We start from the raw sequence: 17,551 nt of genomic DNA, 5'->3' as shown, positions 1-17,551 counted from the left end.
CTTCTTTTTTATTCACACAATCTTCTTAACTGATGATTTATCTTAGGAAAAATAGTTAAATAGTAAAATAGTTGTAGTTGATGTTTTTTTATGTTTATGAATTTAACCTTTATCTATTGTTCTAATGTGTTCTGCTACATCTTCTCGTCCACTTCAAATAACCTGTAGAAAGATTAAACTCTGACTGTCAAAAAGAAAAAGTTAGTCCAAACTACTCTTTGAAAACAACACCACCAGTGTTGTACAGACCAGTTCTGGTTCTTTGGTTTTGGACAATATGCGCGACAGGAAAATTAGTGTTGGTGATCTATCTAAATAGTGACCTCAAAGTGGGGAAAGAGATGCTTTTAATCCTAAAGAAGTAATAACTACACTCATAATAAGTGGAATAAATGTGTCTGGGTGCTGGCTCACAGCACGGTGTTAGAGATAAAAAGTGGGAGGCTGAAATGAAACACTATAAATGTGTTAAAATCACATCTATTGATCTGGCATCAGTGTAAGGGCCTGTCCAGATGGTCATTTCTAAAGACTTTTGGACATGAGACAATGTGTCTGGTTGCTAATTTCGGCAAATGAAAATAAGCAGATGTGGTCTGCTGACGGTAGAGGGCCTCATGAACTCCTGAGTAAACCAGAACTCCTCAGTTGGTGGAGAGTCTGTATCACTGTAAAACAGTGGTTTCTATGCCATGAAGACATCAAGGGAATTTAAAGCATGAGTTTCTTCTCTGTTACAACTAGAGGAAATACTTTTCATTGAGATGAAAACAGTGAATCCTCAGACATGGAACCTGCAACATTCAGCCAATGTAAAACAAATCACTGCACACTAAACCTCCGAAACCACAATGTTGGAATGTAACTTATTCAGAATATACTTTTTGTGAAGGAAAAAAAAACAAATCCAGTTAGTTTATTTCATTCCATTCCTCTGACTTCTCCTGAATAAAATGAAAGCTCCCACATTCCCACAGTAACAGAACAGAGGATATATCATCCGAGTGTCCGCTAAGGGGGGCTCTATTTGCATGTAATCTACTCAATGCATCCACTGCTTTCTATTCATGTCCATAGGCTAAATGAATCAAATTATAATGCAGTGCTGAATTTTTGAAGCAGTCCACAAATAGTCTTCATCAAAAAACATAGAATACTGACAAAATGTGGGGACTTGACAATCAGTGTGATGGATTACACGACTGAATGGTCACCTGTTGATAAATGAAATGCAACAGCCTGTGTGTATTTTGCCTGGACAAATCCGAGTGTATCTTGTAGGTTCAGATAACACACCTCAGCTTTTAGCAGAATTCTTTGTGCAGTGTGAACTAAATGCATCTCAGCCACACAGTGGGTCTCGGTTCTGATATTTACCTCATTACATTCTGTTTTTTGCTCTTTGGCAGTGCTCCGGTTCCAACTTTTCCACGGGAGGAAAATAACGACAATAATGAGGCATGCTGGAGCGGTTAGTTTACAGCTATACAAGCTGTTTGGGGGAAATGTGGTGGACATTCTTTGCTTCTCTTGCCGTGTCAAAAAAGGTCTCATTATGGCTGAGATGAGGCCTCGACAAGGACAGACTCCATATTAATGGGTGGGGATTATATACAGCTTGTTCTTATGAGACAAGACAGACACAGATATTCATTTTGCAATTAGCTCGATATCTACTTTGATATCGAGTTAAATCAGAGAATGAAGGTGAAGTACAATCTCTGCCTGATTTACGAGGTAAAATAATACAGACAAATAAGAAATACGGCTAACATTTTAAACAAAACGTTGTCTAAAGGATGAAAATAGGAAGCCGTGCAGGTGTGTGTGTTTGTCTTTTAGAAAAGTAACTTGCCTCTGAATTGATGTTTGATTTATGAGATGGAGGAGGTGTATTGTAGTGTAAATATACTGTTTCTAAGAGAAAAGGTTTGGCTGGAGCATGTATGTGATACCAAGACCCTTTAAATGCAAAATAACAAGATGTGGTATCAGTCCAGAGCTGACGTCTCTGAGCTTTATAAATTATAAATGACAAATGACTGTAATGAAGCAGCTGTGGAGCAATATGAAATCAAAATAAATCACATTACAATCCTCTCAAGGAGAGGCTTCTCAAGTCAGTTGGGCCTCCCTGGGCCAGTATAATATAGGACTCGTGTCTTAATCTCTCTTTGAATTGAGTTAGTTTTGGTTATTTGACCACATCTACAAGACAAAATATATACAAAACCAATAATGGTCTTGAGAGAGAATGTGCTGTCTTAAAAAAGTAGCTTTATAACTCTGAAAGTCCTGGGTGTGATAATTTATGGGCCAAAAACAGGATCAGGACACCGAAAAGGCAGAGAAACCTTTCTGTATGACTTAAGACTCCTGCTGTAAGCCTATCGATTACGTTTTATATTACAGATATATAAGTACATCTACGGTGAAATAAAACATCTTGCCAACGTAAGGTCTAAAACAAGCTAAAATAATGTTGAAAGGCATCAAATCTATTGTCAGAGAAGGTGAACTTCAGTCCATCAGAGACCCATAAAACAACAGACTGGTTGATAAAAATGAAGCTCTTGAATATAGAACATGTACACGTTGGTCCATTGCATACTGCTGCAAAATACTGTAACAACATTGTGCCCCCAAGATGACATATTTCAATGCATAAGACAAATAACTCCACATTTTGGCATTGTGAGAAGTTAGATAAAGAAAGCAGCTAATTACTGATGCAAACCAGGGAATGTTAAAGCTGTAGCCCGGTGCCAAACTGCTGGATCAGTGCCACATCTTAAGCTGAATCCACAGTTCAAACAGAATTAATGAATGAATGAACAGAAAATAAAAGGATGAATAATATCTGACTTCAAGGAGGGTCATCAATGGGGAAAATATATATATTTGTATTCCACAGTGTTGCATCATTAAAGCTCCTCCTGGGGTAGTGAAGATCAGTTTGTACGACCATACTGTCTGGGTGAGCCGTGAAGAGAGGACCCAAATGTCTGAACAGAACTTCAACAGAAAAGGCAGCGAAAAATCTAAAGTGATCCAACGAAAACCTGAGAAGCTAACCTGACAATGACTGGACATGAACTGGGAACAACAGCGAGGATGTGACACTGTGATGTGACCCTGCTGTTTATGAACACTCAACATGCAGGTTAGCGAACCGGATCACACAGGACCCTTCACACGCCCTCTTCTCATCATTGGAGTGGCCGGCTTCACTTTCCTGCCTGCAGGACACAGAGGAGAAAAGCTACCTTTGTGCCCAGGGCTGTCCAGCTCCTAAACTCTTAACCCCCCTCCTGACTTTCTCTCACACACACAAATACACGACTTTCATTTGCACATACAGACTGACCTACCTCAATCTGCACCTTTTTATTGCTTTATTTACTACTTATTCTATCTTATTATTCTCATTTTATTTGACATTAAATGTCTTGTATTGTGTGCCTGCTGTGCATGCCTCCTTAATTACCCCCCGGGGATAAATAAAGCTTTTTTAATTGAATTGAATTGAATTTAAATTAATTACTGGACATGAAATAGGAAAAACAGCGAGGATGTGACGATGACTGGGAGAAACAGGAGAGCTTAAACCCTGAGAGGGATCTGAATAGTGAATGCTGGGGATAGTAGACGTGTGTGGGAGAGGAGCTAATGACCAGAACAGGGAGGGAACTGAGGAAAACCATGCGTGAGAGATTGGAACAAGAAACTAACATAACTGGCCCAAAAATAACGAAGACAAACCATGATTGTGACCATAAAAGACAACTTAAATACAAACAGAGAACAACACAATAACTCCAGCACACAAACAAACCATAATCTTAACAAGATGCTTAGGAACAGGAAACAGAGTGAAACAAGGAACCGAGAAATAATCCCACCGTAAAAACACCAGAAACACAAAGTCAAAACACCAATAACATGGATGTCACAACAACAAACTAAAATAATACAAAACCTAAATGACTAAATAACCAAAACCAATCCAAAAACCCACAAACCCTAACAGATCCAGAGTTTACCTGAACTTTTGGCTCCGTTTGAGACTCATGAACAAAGACTTTATCTCCAACCTTCAGATAGTTATCTTGTTTATGACCGTCCTCATTGGTTTATTGTCCTAAGTGTTGTCTGTTGGTTTACGCCTCACTAGTTTTAGATTTGGATGGACAGCAACACATCCTTAACTCTGGTCCTTACAATGTTACAGATAGATAAACAGAGAAAGAAAGAAAAATACCAGCAAAAAGCCTGAAATCAGATGTAATGTAAATGTGTAAATTAAGCCCGATCACTGATACGTTCTTAAATCTAAAGTGATCATTATTTCACTGTTGTTGATGCTTGAAATAGAGCTGCTTCTATACATGTTGGTAGTTTATTAAAGTGTTCTCCCTCTCAAAGAATCAGACAAATTGAACAGGTGAAATTAAAAGTGGAAGAAAACAAACCAGATATTATTCCATTCCATTTTTTTTTTTTTTTTTTTTTTTTAATATCTGAATCTCATCTTTTTGGAATTACTGCAAAACCGCTTCTTGTCTGAAAGAGATGAAATATTCAGAGGGTTAATATCTCTTCTCTCGATCTGCAAACACTTTATCATAACTGCATACTGGGTAGGTACAGAGCTACTGCATTGCAACAATATATCTCTGAAATGCAATTGAAACGTTCCTTTAAGGTATAAAAGGTAAGAAACAATACATCTAGAAAAACTGTTGTTACTCAGAGAAACATTTTGAGTGTGTTGTGCACCAGCATAGCCCATGATAACCAGGATGATGTCAAAGTCAAGGACAATAGAGGCAGTAGTTTCTGAAACCTTAACAGAGCTTTTCGTTTCAGACTCACAGGAAATGGAGAAGACCAAACAACGTGATTATCAGCTCTCTTATCTGCTCAGACAGCTTCAGCCCTGGAATGCATCACACTTAAAACCCATGCGTTGTCATCAATAAGGAAGGCTTTGATCATTTCAAGGATGGAAAACAGACTGTGATGTTTAAATAACAACCATATGATAGGAGGAATGTGAACAAATTCCCCGAAATGTCAAGGAAAGTTTGTAAAGAATCCCGGCTGTAACAATGAAATTATAATGCAGCCATCGCTGACTCTGGAGATCAGCTGGAAGAGGATTCCTTTCAAAACTCCAACATCAGACATACTTCACAGCTCCATTAAACAAGAACAGCAACAGGAAGACTGAAAAATGAAACATTACTACAAAGGAAATACCAAAAAGTTGTGATCAAATTGTTCTGAGGTACTCGTGTATGGACAGGTTAACTATTCAGACACTTGCTCAGAATTCCTGGAACATTTAAGACGTTTTAAGAAGTATCTGAGTATCATAAAAACTATATTTGGAAAAAATATGGAAGCTGAGAGGGGCCAAAAAAGAAATAATAAAATCAAGATCACGAGTTAAAAAACTCAAACTTAACAAGGCTTGTTTTGTAGTGACAATGGATCAATTATCTTCTTTATCTTCAGATGTCAAAGCTTGTTTTCAAGAGATAACTGAGTTAATATATTTTTCTTAGCTTGGCCAAGAAATATTAATTTTACTTTCCCGTTGTGGACTCTGTCAAAAACTTATCTATGACCACAGACGCTGCCGTCTATGGTCAGGAGCTCGTAGAGGTCACCATAATCGCTTTGTAATTGTTTTTTCATGATAACAGGCATCTGTCGTGATTTTGAGAAAACAAAAAGTCGATAAATGAGATAAATGAACCTGTAAAAACAGGCTTAGTCATCTCGAGATAACAGCATAATTAAAAATGGCATCAACTAAAACTAAAACTGGTCCTTTTACCTGTGAGGTCTGGGTTTTAGTCCTGAGTTTGTTTTAAGAAAAATATCTTTTGCTGCTTTTTTTCTCCAGTTTTGATGTTAACCAATTTCTCACATTTACTGAATAAAAAGAGGTCAGAGACAAGCTTGGTTGCAGGTTTATGATGACTCCCAGCTTGGTTTCTCACAGTGAGACATCTTTTCAGCAGTGCATTGCTGATTCAATATAATATCTACTGTAAACTGTCAAACAAGTTTGCAGAGCGATCATCAACTTTAGAAACAACTTTAATGTCATTTGGGTTAAAGAAACTTTAAAGCTGCGTTACTGCGTCTAAAGCTACTAGACACGCAGCAGTGGCTACAGAGCTGTTTCCATAAAAAGATGTGGGGAATTCACTTATTTTCACTTTAATATTTAAGGCTGGTTGAGACGCTTCTTACAGCAAACATGTAATCATGTGAAAAAGCAACATAAAACAGCATCATCCATGACCCACAAACATTTGATGAAAGATAAAAGTGTCAGCATGCTTCTCCAGGGAAGCCTCTGTTCTGCAAAGTGTTCAAAGTGGAGTTGATTGCATCAAACAGAAGTGCAGTTTTTTCTATAGCAGCTCAGAGAATGCTGCTCTTGCATCTTCTCGGCAGATCTTACATAACAGTCAGCCTCCCGTAGAGTCCTTAGATATTTTCACCCTAAATTGTGTGCTGTTTTTCAGACTCTATAGAGGGTTGTGTTTTCCAAGTAAAGCGGAGGCAATGAAGAACTATTTCTATTTTCTTCAAATAGTTCGGCAGAACACGATTCATCATTTAATGAAAAGTCTGTCAGCTCTGTGAACTTTGAGAAACTCTGAGTGCAGACTGTGCCCGCCTGGAGATATAATTTCAGATATCTAGAAAAATTGTGTGATTTTTTTTTACCTTTGGTCTTTAAGGGCTGTAATGTTGCAGTGGCTGAGTTTAACCTTGGCTGCTGCCAGAGTTTGAGCCTAAATGAAAGCTTGATTAGTGATAGCAGTCTGCATCCTGTAGCTGACATCTGTCAAGGCATGCCAGACGAGGATCCTGCTCGTCTCAACTCATCCGTCGCTGCCAGTCTTATTTTAGGAAAAGATGATGAAATGAAGCAGTCTGACATGTGAGACTTTTCTATTTGATTCTTCATGAGAAAACTGGCGTGTTATTGATAAAGTGGTCTACGCACATATCTGAGAGGTATTGTTTTATTACAAATATTAAGGGAACAGTACTGGGACACTTAACTAACCAGAGAGGAATGAACTGTTATGTTACTGTAAATATACAGTAACATACAGTACATACAGTATTTATTATACAGTAATAGATACTGTATGTTCGCCTTTGCTTTCAGCATCTGGTATTTCCCTTTTGTGCAGGAATAACTGCAACCAAATGTCTCCTGTAACTGTTGATCAGCTCTGCACATCAACCTGAAAAGCTTGTTTTTTTTTAGGGAATCGGATACTCTCTGGGTTACGGGTGGAATTCTTCACACGACCTTGCTTCAAATGCTTTCAAAACAATATTACACAAACAAGGTCTCAGGGCTTTACTTTGCCCTTTAACTTTACTCCTCTTTTCTTTAGGAGAATGACTTGTGTTCTTATGGAGGCCTGTGAACAGATTTACAGGCATTTTCCTTTAGTATTGCCTGGTGTAATTCAGAACTCAATACTCCATCAATGTGTCCTGGGCCCAGAGGAAGAAAACCCTATATGGTAATGCTATGGTATGGTATGCTAATGGTAAACAACGTGAAAGAATCCTGTGTTGAAAAAGTCACAGGATAAGATATATCTACACATTCGGTCTTACAGGGGACTTAATGAGCCTTAACTCTTTTAATCTGAAGATAAAAAGGACATCAACTAAACACACGACTGACTGAAAACACCAGACTCTAATCTTACCATCAAATTTACTGTTAAATCAAACCCAAACCCAGACAACTGTCTCAGAGACTCACAAACACACATAAAGGGTTAAAACATACATAAGAGGACTGTAGTGTAACAAAGTTTCTACAAGTTTTTAGCTAAAGGTGCCCAGAACTGGATTTCTGATGGGGGGGCACATGGATAGATGGCTGCCTGATTACTTTTGTGTTTTTCAGATTGTTTAATTTAAAAAATTTCTTCCACATTGGTGATTTATAATCTATAGTCTTTACTTATTCTACTAAAAATGATTCAGTTAATTAATATTTTTAGGCAGTAAGGAATGTAAATGACACTAAGCTGTACTTTTCCACAAAGCCACATAAAACCAATGCCTCATTTATGTCTTAAACACGCTTCACTTTCAGCTTCTAACTTCAGACAAAACGGAGGCTGTCCTTAGACCTGAGTGCTCTGGAAGACGATGTTTATGTGTGTAGTTGCCAGGGGTGGAAGTAATGAATTACAAATACTCACGTTAGTGTAATTAAGCTGATTTTTGGTTACTTGTACTTTTATGAGTATTTTTTTCCAAGTGTGTAATTTTACTCATACATGAGTACAATTTACAACGTTAATCTACTTCGTTACTTTAAGAAGCAAAAGTCGCTCCTGAGTACGCCCACAATTTGAATTAATATTCAAACCGTCAGATTTTTTGTTTTATTCCAATGCAAATCCTTATTGGCCATCAGATCGCGCCCGATTAATCTGATGCTAATCCAGTGCTGAGCTGCATCTGAAATTAATATTCAGCTTCCCAGCTCTCTGTTGACATAAAGCACGAGACCAGGCAGGTGTGGATATTTCATACAGGTGAATCCAATCAAAAGTCTGCTATTGATGATGCAATAAAACATCCATTGGTTAAAAAGTAATTACAGTTTTTCTCTATTGGTTTGACTCATTTCTTGAAACAGAAATTACATTATCAAAATAACATGGACAAATCTCCAAACCACCTCGCAATTGTTCACAACAGAATGGCATTTCTCATTGCTTTCATCAAATTGCAATTGTCTGAATGCATGTGTCAATTGTTTCAGTGCATCTCTGCAAAAGATTAAGTACAAGTAGCCTACAGTTTGCACAGTTTGCCTACATTTAGCACATTTTCCAAGTGAATAGATTTTGGTGATCTGAACTGATTAGTTGATTCTTGGTCTAATGGTTCTTCTATCCAAAATATGTCAGCATGATTTCATTGTATAAGTCATCACATGCACAATAATCTGTTCAATTGTCAAAGTGGGCCAAGAACATGATACCATCAATACCATATAGAATCTCATGTAACATTTGATAAATTCATGACAGTAATTGACAATCAGGTGAAACTAGAACTTTGCTAACGAAGAAGGAGTTTCAAGCACCTCAGGTGACCAATCAAATGGTAGGCATAGTTAGTTACCTGACAGATGCTGTCCATGATTGTGAGTGCTGCCAAACATGTAGGCCTATATAAAGAGCTTGACCAGGACCAATTTCTGAACATGGAGGCACCAGGCCGAGCAAATGAACAAGGGCAAGTTCCTGCTCGAGGAAGAGGAAGAAGAAGAAGAAGAAGAAGAAGAAGAAGAAGAAGAAGAAGAAGAAGAAGAAGAAGAGGAGGAGTGAGGATGCGTGGTGGTGGAATAGAGGGAAGAGGCCGAGGAGCACGAAGACACCGTGCTGTCCCAGATGAAATTCGGGGCACAATTATAGATCGTGTCATCAACCATCGCCTCACAATGGCGGAGGCAGGTCGCAGAGTGCAGCCTAATGTGCCTCGCTCTACAGTCTCGTCCATCATACAAACCTTTCGCAGGGAAAACAGGTATGTACTTGCTCAATTATGGAATTGTATGACGTACAGGACACTGTTTAGAGTAATATTCCAGTCACTGTGCAGTGATGCATTATTGTAAGCACTACAGTACATGTAAAACAACAATACAATTATATTGGTAACTCATTCTGTAAGAAAAATACAAGGCATACAAATACGAATGGTACTGTACAGTACAATAATACAGAGTTGTCCTTTGGATTCTATATCTAGGATTGCACGACAACCTCGCATGGGTGGCAGAGGAAAACTTCTCAGTGATCAACAAGAACAAGAGATCTGTAACATGGTGTTGGCAAATAATGCCATCACATTGAGACAGATCCGCACTGCCATTATTGAAGACAATGCCATATTCCACAATACCAACTCCATAAGCATCTCCACAATAGACCGGACATTGAAGAAGCATCACATGACCATGAAAATTTTACAGGGTACCCTTTGAGAGGAACTCTGATAGAGTGAAAGAGCTACGGTACCAGTATGTAGAAGTAAGTCAGTTAGTGCTTGTCTATCGTCATAACCTTAACTGTAAATACTGTAAGTAGTGGTTCCTAAACTTTTTGGGCTTCTGTTCCCCCTTTACCTGATTTCAGATTTCCAAGTATTTGCTTTACTGTATCTGACATCAACATTTTGGCTTAAAACTGCAGCAGAAAACTACAGTTTACTGTATGATACAATTATCATTATAATCCTTTTATTGAAAGGGGTCAAGGAGCTGCAATTACTGTAATGTCTCCCAAGTACAGTAGCCTACTGAAATACATACAACATTTCAGTGCAGTAAATCTTCAGTATTTCCCTCTCCTTTCTGTCAAATACCCCCTGCAGTAACTCTGTGTAGGTCTATCCCTAGATACATATAGGATAGTCAAGTCAAGGCAAGGCAACATTTATTTACAGTATATAGCACAGTTCATGCTTAGAAGCAGTTCAGTGTGCTTTACAGAGTAAAAGAAGTAAATAAAAACAGTGTGTGAAAACAGCTAAAAAGCACATGATGGGTACATGTAATTTTTTTACTCTAACTATTGCAGAGAACAATGGGATTGGAAGCAAATGAGACCCCTCACATCCTCGTGTTTGTAAATGAAGCCGGCTTCAACCTGGCCAAGGGGCGAAGACGTGGCCGCAACATTATTGGCCACCGGGCCACGGTGGGTGTTCCAGGCCAGCGAGGGGGCAATATAACTATGTGTGCTGCCATTTCTGAGAATGGTGTGGCCACTCACATCCCCACTCTTGGCCCATACAACACACAGAAGCTCCTCTTCTTCTTGGACCACCTTTATACTAATTTGGTCCCTGAATATGAGCGAGGTCTTCTTGAGTCTCACCTACCACGCTACGTGATTGTGTGGGACAATGTCAACTTCCATCGTGGTCCACTCATCAGGGCTTGGTTCACTATGCATCCAAGAATGATGATGGAGTTGCTCCCACCTTATTCCCCTTTCCTTAATCCTATTGAGGAGTTTTTCTCTGCTTGGAGGTGGAGAGTGCATGAGCATCATGCTCAAGACCAAAGATCCCTGCTCCATGCAATGGACGCTGCATGTTTAGACATTACAGGAGATCAGTGTAGGGGATGGTTGCGGCATGCACGGCGTTTCTTCCCGCTTTGCATTGCAGTTGTGATGTTGATAAGAATCTGTGGCCAGACAGACAGCAACGTCTGGACGGCCAGGAGGGTGAGGACAGTGGTCATGAGGGAGGGGCGGGGGAGGGTGAGGGTGAGCGGGAGGGGGACGACAGTGACCAGTAAAGTGTTGCTATAGTGTTTTCTGTCAGCTGCAGATTTATTTACAGTACTGTAGGCCACATGATTTTGCTTGTTTTTTGTTTGTGTTTATATTACAGTATATGTGTGCTATGTATATTTTTCTTTTCCTTCTACAATACTATACTGTATGGAAGTTACGTACTTCACAGTATTTGTGTGAATAAAAATGGTTGGTATGAGTGTATTGTGTGTGCTTTGAGGCTACTCTTACTGTGAAACTTTTTTCCTCCAGTTTTATACACTATTGTATTCTTTTAGGTAGTCATATGCCATAGTGACAAAACATCTAAACATTTTGACTTGTAGTGCTCACACAATGCCAAAAGGACAATGCATTTTGGGGGCACTGACTATTTGAATGAAAATGAAACTTCATTTTGACATACAGCATGGCTGAACTGTTTAGGGGGAGATATGAGCTTTTGCTGGTGAACCATGGTGTTTTGCTGAACAATTCAGTTCAGTTTTGCAAAATGTACTAAAGAGTGTTGAAAACGTCCGGTCTGTTTCAAGAAATGAGCCTAGGCAATTGAGAAAGATCTTTGCAATTTGGATGGCACTTACTCTTTACATGGGAAAGAAATCAGGTCTGAAGCATGGGTGAACAGTTTTGGGAGAGATATGAGCTTTTGCAGGTTAGCTATGCTGTTGTGCTGAACTATAAGAGTGTTATGCCAAATGATCTTAGAGTTTTGAGAATGTAATTTCTGTTTCAAGAAATGAGCCAAACCAATAGAGAAAAACTGTAATACTCTGAGTAGTTTTTTGAGAAGAGTACTTTGTACAAATTTGAGTACAAATTTTCAGCACTCTTTCCACCTCTGCTTCCTATCATCTGGAACCAGTCTACCCATAAAGCAAATTTTGCTTTAAAACGTTAAATTTAAGTTATTTTGCTTTAATTTGCTTTCATTTGGAGTCCCCCTAGGGGTCTCTTAGGTCTTTGTTCAGTAAATAATGACATAATGGAAAATGTCAAGTGTTCATCTGAGTTCATCCTCTTAATATTTACTAATCTTTTCGAAAATTGACATTTTGTAAAATGATAATTCTTTATTAATCTTTAGAAAACTGAAAATTGTTTTTGTTTGTCTCCCTAGGGGTCTCCAAATTAAAGCAAATTTACCCGGTACTAGCAGAAATTCCATTTCCGGTCCGTTTACGTGTTAGCGGAAAGTGGAAATTTTCCGTTCCGCCACTAATTCGACTGCGACTGAAATCGAGACTCGTCAGACCAGGCAACGTTTTTCCAATCTTCTATTGTCCAGTTCTGGTTAGCCTGTGTGAATTGTAGTCTGGTACTAGAGTATTCACTTTTTCTTAAGTATTTTTTTAACACTAGTACTTTTACTTGTAATTGAGTACAATGTAAGCAATGTAACAGTACTTGTGCTTGAGTACAAATTTTCAGTACTCTTTCCACCTCTGGTAGTTGCTACCTTGCCTTACCTTGCCTTACAGAACCATAAGGAGTCTTGGATTTATTTTTAACCAGGATCTGTCCTGTAACTCACAAATAAAGCAAGTTTCTAGAACCATCTACTTTCACCTACGTATGCAGAAAAATGCAGTTCTTTATTGTTAGACTGTCCCAGATATTCTCTGAAAATGCCCCCAGTTGATCCAAATTGCTGTAGTGAGAGCATTTCTCCAATCCGAGCTTCTCTTCACTCGTTCCCTTTAAAATTATTCTCCTCAGGTATAAATGACCAAGCTCCATCATTTCTTAAAAAGATTTGGATTAACTATTTTCCCAACAGTGCACTTCGCTCTCAAACTGCGGCCATACTTGTGGTTCCTAGAGTTTCCAAGAGTGGAGAGGAAGGCATAGCCTTCAGTTATCGGGGCCTATTCACGTGGAACCAGCTGCCAGGAGGTTTTAGAGGCAGACATCTCTATCTTCAAGTTTAGGCTTAAAAGTTTTCTGTTTTGATTAAGCTTATAGTTAGGGCTGACTCAGGTGACCCAGAACCCTCTTTTAGGTTATGCTGCTTTAGGCCAAGACTGAAGGGAGACCCTCCATGATGCATCTTACCGCTTTACCTTTTACACTCTATGTTAGTGATAGATAGATAGATAGATAGATAGATAGATAGATAGATAGATAGATAGATAGATAGATAGATAGATAGAAGCCTGTCTGTCTACTGTGTGATGGAGACGTTGTCATTACTAAATTTTTGTGTGCATGCCATAGCAGGTCTCCCTTTCCTGGTGTTTCTGTATTTGCTTGTGTCCTTGTCGTGTGGTGTCACCTCCATGATCAAATTACCATCTTTCCTGAGTCTCGATCTGCTGGAGGTCTCTTTTTGTGATGAGAAAGTTCTCCTCTTAGCAATGCTATATTAATCAGCATTATAGGAATAAAACAAACATTAATTTGGCTGATTTGGATAGAATCATCATTCAGATGCAAAAGGTTGTGAAAGGATGCAATATGAATAGTTTGAATTGACCTGTAATAAAGCAAAAAAGATGTTTTCCCTGCAGTACATCTCTTTAGTTCTGTTGATATTCAGTTCCAGTGAGCTCTTTTTAAAAAAAACTTTACATGTTTAAGGTCATATTTATGTAGAAATGTAGAAACTTCTGAAGGGTTCATAAACTTTTAAACACCACTGTCTTCCTGGGGATAAAAATGGCTGAGAAGCCAAAGAAGTGACTTGGTATTATAGGGCTCATTCACTGACTGACAGAAAAAATTGGACAGCAAATGCTGAGTGCAGTCTGTTTTATTATTCCACAGCTGAAGTCCTCTTCAGCAAAGTTCCTGACCCCTAAATATTCCCTTGGTGCTGCACCTCCAGTTGCCCACGGCTCTGGTGAATGTGCTCTACTCCTAAAGTGTGCTCACTGCTCACTGACTTACAGCAGAAAATACTGACTGCACTAAGTGCTGATGTCATGTCTTGGTAATCAATTGTTTCTTTTTTATGTGAGTATATAGAAAAAAATAGTCCTGAAATGGTCACCAGCGAGATAAACTATCCTTATTTGACCAAAGCATTTAAACCATGCACCACAGTAAACTTACAGAGGTGATTTTACTCATGCCGGTGTGTCAAACCTCCCCTCATGGCTGTGTGACATCTCTCAAAGCCTCCTGCCTCTGCTGTGTCTTTCAATTTAGCGTGGGACAAATAGAATTTTCTCCTCCGAAGACATCCTGGCATGTAAACCAGCAAAAGCACGGGTGTCTCATTTTCTTTTCCTATAGTGGCTCACTGTCACACTTGGCTTGCAGGGCCACTTGAATGGAACTGAGCCATAGCTAATGTTATTACTATCACCTGTGCTTTTCCTTCTATGAGGAAAAAAATGCATGCTGGCCTCATCTGGACTCCACTGACCTCATGTAATGAGCAGCATCACTCCACTCACTCTGAACAAGAGCAGAGGAGTAATCAGCCAGAATTGGAAACACCTGCGTGTGTACATGCTCTTTAAAAAGTAAACACTGGCTTTATTAAAGCGGAGCAGAAACCTTTCCAAGCTCAAATATGCTCCTCCAGCACGACCTTTACCTCTTTCTAACTTCAAACAAATGGCTTATTTAGAAACCCTGCTACACCTTTTCGTGTCCCTGAGGGTGAACCAGTGAACCTTGAGCTGTAATCCGTCCATGTCTGTCAGGGAGCTTTTAGAAACATCCTCTGATGCTCTGATGCTGGATGCTCGGTGTATGTTACTGTGGATTCCACTTTAACATGATATTTGTCAGACCTTTGAAAACACACATACACAGCTGATTAGCAGCTCCTTCAAGCAGAATCGAGGCTTGTTCTGCAGCGCAGTGATGAAAAAAAGAGAGAAGAGGATATGTGAGGATATGTGAGTGGGTTTTATTTGAACCCCTTCCACACAGAAGCTCCCTGTACTGGCAGCCATTTCCAGAAGGTTGCTGAGGATGTCGCTCTCGCTGAAGTGGCAGCCGATTACTGCTATGATCAAAAGGGATGTAACACACCGTAGAAAAATGCTCCGACTTGCTGTTAACGAGATGGAGGAATGCTAACTTTATTTGACAGAATTTGATTAAAAAAAAGACTTCAAAAGTTCTAATTACAGTGATTCAACTGTATATTATGCACTGCTCCACAAATTTCCAAGCTCTCTCTAGATGTTTTCTGCTGTAATATTCATTATGCAATGCTCTCTTTTTTGAAGCAGTATTTGTCTCAAGGGACACAATTATCTTCATAGGGTGCTATCAGGGGAAAAATGTTTATTAGAAGGAATTCATTGATGTGGATGTGTCTATCTGACAAGTCACAGTTTTCTTCCTAAAATAATTACAAAGGCCCTGAGAGTCAAGCACTCAGAAACTAAAGATTAAATTAGATTAGATTACATTCAACTTTATTGTCATTGCACAGAGTACAAGTACTGAGACAACGAAACGCAGTTTAGCATCTAACCACTCAGCAGAATGGAGAATACACAAAATACGAGCAAGCTGAGAGCATTTCCTCACCAGTTTGACAGCACGAATGGATGGTTCTCTAAAGTCTGTTGATGTGGTGATGAAGGCAGTTGGGTTGTCAGATTTTCAGCAGTACTCAGTTGATGACATGCTCAGCTGTAATTTACCTGAAGGTTTTGTCATCAGAAATGAAAAAATAAGATACACGGTTGACTGGATTTTGGATCCAAGGGAATATCTCTTGTTAACTTGAGCTGGTGTCACTTTAGCTATCCTTTAAATATAAAACTGTATGAATATCTCAAAGAGCTGATCTTTTTGGCATGTCTTTTATGTAGGGCTGGGCGAGTTAACTCGTTAATTATTTAAACGCCGATAAATATTTTATCGCGCATTATCGCAGGTTTTATTTTTCATTTTATTATTGTAAAAGTCTGTTGCTCACATGCTTTTATTATTGTAAAAGTCTGTTGCTCACATGCTTTTATTTTGTAAAAGTCTGTTTCTCACAGGCTTTTATTTTGTAAAAGTCTGTTGCTGTCTGCTGTGGAACAGGAAAAGAAAGTAATCGGCGGATCCACCAAACATGGAGAAGGGTACGGAACTTTTACTCGGCCATTTTCATTTTAAAGTTCTTCCAGACGGCGGAGTCGACAGAACCAAAGTCATCTGTAAACACTGCCAAGTTGAATTGTCTTCTCAGCGTAGTAGTTCCAGTCTAAAATATCACTTAAAGGCAAAACACACAACTGATAGCAGCAAGTCATTCAAGGAAACAGACAGTGGAGCGAGGCTTCTACATAAAATAGATCCCTATATCCCTTTATAAGAGCAGCTGTAGTTCTCCGTTACGACACATTTTACATCTTTTAAGACAGTCAGCTGCCAAGTTCTCACATCGAATAGCACATCCCGTCAGTCTGAGGTACAGGTAATGATATGAAAGAGGGAATGCTCCAACTTGACCCCAATACGTCTGCCTGTGCTCACGAGGCATCTGGTTGATTCTCCGTAACAATCACTGCTGATATCAATCAGCGCTGCAGATCTGAGAGAAGGAGCAGAATGCGGAGGAGCTATGCTAACACACCAGAGAATGTGAGATATTTCTCGAGTGAGAACGGAAAGGATGGGGGTATTTCTATTATCTTGTGGATGCTGAGCATTGTGAAGAAATGGAACTGCTAATGAGGGCCAAATGCATAGCTGACATCAGCCGCATTGAAAAAGAAAGCTGACTTCATACACAGGCTGGAAATGGAGTCTGTAATCAAAGGAGGAAAATAAAACAGAGGACCTAACAGCTAAAAATAGTCACTGACATGCTGGGTGCAGTTCACATCTCTAATGACACTTGTAGCCGTGGTAACTGCAACACAGACGTTTTCGTTATTATTATTCACACTTTGAAGGCATTTTGTGGAACTATGAGATACCCCTTGACATTAAGCTGATAGCTTGATGGAAGCACAGCTGCTCAATTTCCCAGAGTACGATTACATCTCAGGCTTTGTCTGGAAGATTCTCGGGCTTTGAAGTAGAGAAACCTGATCAAAAGGCAAATACTCTGACTGGAGGCCATGAGATTTACCTCATCAATAACAGGGAAAAGTTGAATTCACTCAGCTGACTGTCCTTATCGTCCTTATTGATTGGTTGGAAAAAAGGACTCCCATATGTGGTGAAAGCTGCTGAGATAAAGAAGTCGTGGGAAAGGTTCTTTA

This window comes from Odontesthes bonariensis, chromosome 9 (assembly GCF_027942865.1).
Source record: "Odontesthes bonariensis isolate fOdoBon6 chromosome 9, fOdoBon6.hap1, whole genome shotgun sequence".
In the NCBI taxonomy this organism is placed as follows: Eukaryota; Metazoa; Chordata; class Actinopteri; order Atheriniformes; family Atherinopsidae; genus Odontesthes; species Odontesthes bonariensis.
This window is presented reverse-complemented; position numbering follows the sequence as displayed.